Raw genomic sequence first — 3,089 nt, 5'->3', positions numbered from 1 at the left:
TAGGAGTTATAGTAAAATATGTAGTACATCTAGTCTTATTTGGAGTATCACGGTTACTTATGTTAACTTTTTCCATCCACTACTAAATAATTTTGACACATCAAAATGTTTGAGATTAAGCTAACACATTTCAAAATATTAGGGACCGATTTTACACGTAGGATAAATGTAATGATAATTTCTCGAAAATTAATTTTGCCATCTTAGCAATCTAGCTAAAGGCCAAATATTCTGGACAGGACAATGTTTCATTTTCAAATTGCTTCCATCACTGGTAGATGGATAACAAAGAATTCTATTATTGTTCAAGAGATTGATTTTCAATTATTTTTTTCATTCTTTGAGCAAACCAAAAATAATTGAAGATATCACCCACGACATTAGAGGCTACTTCCTCATCCATAGTATCACAAAGTGCTCTACCCCTAGTCTCTGGCAAACATACTGCAAGCAGCCCACAACACCCTATCACCAACCCAAACACCCCATATGATGAAATTCCATTTCTTCTCTCAGCAGCCACTAGCATCGGACCAAACACACCACCAAACACAAGTGCTTGTCTCACTAACGTGGCGGCTGTGTTCCTCACACAAGTAGGGAACAACTCTATTGTGAATATGAGTAATATATTGAAAGCAGTACAAGCACTGAAGAAAGATATTAGCTAAAGTCCAATTTAGAATCTTGTCCACACCTGCCTTTTAAAGCACACATGACACTAAAAATTCCACCAATCATTGTGAAAGCAAGCACTGAAATTTTTCTGTTCAACTTACCTATGAGCAAGATAATGAACAATGAAGATGGTATCTCAAATGAGGCATTGAAAGTGACACTCAAGTAGAGATTGAATGACAAGTTTCCTAGGCCTAATGGCATGCCATAGTACACCATGCCAATCCCAAAACCTATTACCATAACCGGTGACAACCTTTTAAAGGCCCATTTTTTTTGCACCAACATTTTGAAAGCTGAGTAAACATTCCCATTATGCCACGTTCTTGCTCAAATGAAACCACAGAGAAGCTCCAGGTTGAAAAACCATTATGGCTAGGTGGTTCAATGCTTTTCAATGTCGCCACTGCTTCTTCTTTACGTCCATGAACAAATAGCCATCTGGGTGACTCACAAACAAAGAAGTGAACTAACGTAGAATACAAGATTCCTGGGATAGAAGTCCATAAATAGAGAGATCTCCATGATGAACCTCTATTCCAATAAGCTGTAGCTGGTAGTGATAAAACCCTATTGTGAAACAAAAGAATGCTATTACACCCACTTGGCCTCGCCACCCTTTTCCCACAAGCTCAATTGTTAACACAAGTGCACAAGTTCCAATTGTTGCACGGCCAAATCCACAAACCAATCTTAAAGCTGAGTAAGCCCATATGTTGGTGGAGAACACAGTAAGCAAAGAAGATAGGGACATGGTTAGGCATGAAAGTGAATGTTCAATTAGTGTGTAAAACAGTAATGAATGTTTAGACCTCCAATTTCAATTTAACCAACACAAGCTTATACTCAGACAATAAATGTGTGGAATGATAAGTACAAGCAATACTCAAATAAACATACTACTCTAAATCATAATTAATCACAACACAACAATAATTAAAAGGCAAGAGTAAAGGGAGAGAGATGCAAACACAAAGATAACATGGCGATGTGTTATCGAAGAGGAAATTGAAGTATTCGGCAAAAAACCTTTCCATCACCCTCTAAGCGGTCAAATGATCTATTAAAGAATAAAGCTGGGATACATGAATAGCAGAAGACCCTCCAAGCTGAACCTTGTCTTCTTTAGCTTCCAGAATCCCGTAATAAGCCCATTGCATCAACCAAGTAAATTGGTCCTCTCTGAATTGCTTCCCAAGCATCAAAATACCTCCTCACTGATATGGATATGATTAAATATGGATTTGGCTAATGTATCTCTCAAGGATATGTCAATGGAGATGGTGAAAGTAGAGGAATTTGGAGAATCAAAAGACAAAAACTGTTGATGAGTCAATCTTGGTTTTCTTTAGGGTTTCTCACCCATAATTCTTTCTAGAAGCTCTCTACATTTCATGGATATAAGGGTATTTATAGTAAGGTACGTAAAGAATGTGAAAAGTAAGTTTTCATCCAAACAAGACATTCTAGCAACTTGGCCTCGCGACTAGAACGAGTCGCAAGTTTGAGTCGCAAGCTAATAGCTTGGCTAGACTGTACATTTTGTCCTGTAGTGCTCCAGTTATCGTGACCCTTCAGTTCCCTGCATGCTTCACACATGTGCCACTTTGGTGACATGCCAGTCACGAGATCCAATTGCGAGTCAATCGCGAGATCCAGTCACGAGACTCCTTTGAGTGCATACAACTTGAGTTTTCTTCACACTCTCTCATATACTACTCTTACATAATTCCCACCTAAATACAGGGTAGGCCAATCCGATGCCCATGAATTCTTTGGAAGATAGCAAATGTTGGAGAATGAGTTGCAACCAAGTTGATGAGTAGTACAGTGCCATGTTGGGTAGCATCAATGAAGACACTAATGAATGTTTGTTGTGCGTCAAATAGCCTTGCAAAGGATACAAGTATGGTTTGGAAGAATTGGGCCCACCCAAAATCTCCTATACACCTTTCAATGGTGGAATCAAGGGATGGATGGTGTTTCTCTAGAGGTGGAGGGGTGCTTTCTGACACGGCCGAGTTGGGTTGGGAGAGAAGTGGAGTTGAATTGGCCATTTGGAACTAAGTTTATGCAAAGCTAGTGTTAGAATGAGAGGTCTGTCAATGAGTGAAGGCTTTTATAGATGTTATAGGTCGTAAAGAGAATATGTCACTTCTATTTCCAACTTCTCGTACATAGCATGCAAATGTCAAAATACAAAGTCAATAAAAACAACTCATGATGATATGCGCGCCCACATTACTCGTTGTTCCTAGTTCACAAATTGAAACTTAAAAACACAATAATTGCTGAAGGAAAAAAAAAAAAATCAATCAATCAATCACACTTGTTTACGTTATTATTTCATATCTATATTCATAATTGTTACAGAAATATATATAATATCCATATTTTAATACATAAATATA

At 37.9% G+C, this 3,089-nt stretch overlaps 1 pseudogene; it reads right to left on the bottom strand.

Moving 5' to 3' along the window:
- Positions 1-564: 564 nt before the first annotated feature.
- LOC112034901 (organic cation/carnitine transporter 2-like) lies at positions 565-2,735 on the bottom strand (annotated as a pseudogene).
- Between the last annotated feature and the right edge of the window lie 354 nt (positions 2,736-3,089).

The sequence above is a fragment of the Quercus suber genome, unplaced genomic scaffold, assembly GCF_002906115.3.
Source record: "Quercus suber isolate HL8 unplaced genomic scaffold, Cork oak 2.0 scaffold_189, whole genome shotgun sequence".
In the NCBI taxonomy this organism is placed as follows: domain Eukaryota; kingdom Viridiplantae; phylum Streptophyta; class Magnoliopsida; order Fagales; family Fagaceae; genus Quercus; species Quercus suber.
Note: the sequence above shows the minus strand (reverse complement) of the source record. Positions and strands in the feature narration are given on the sequence as shown.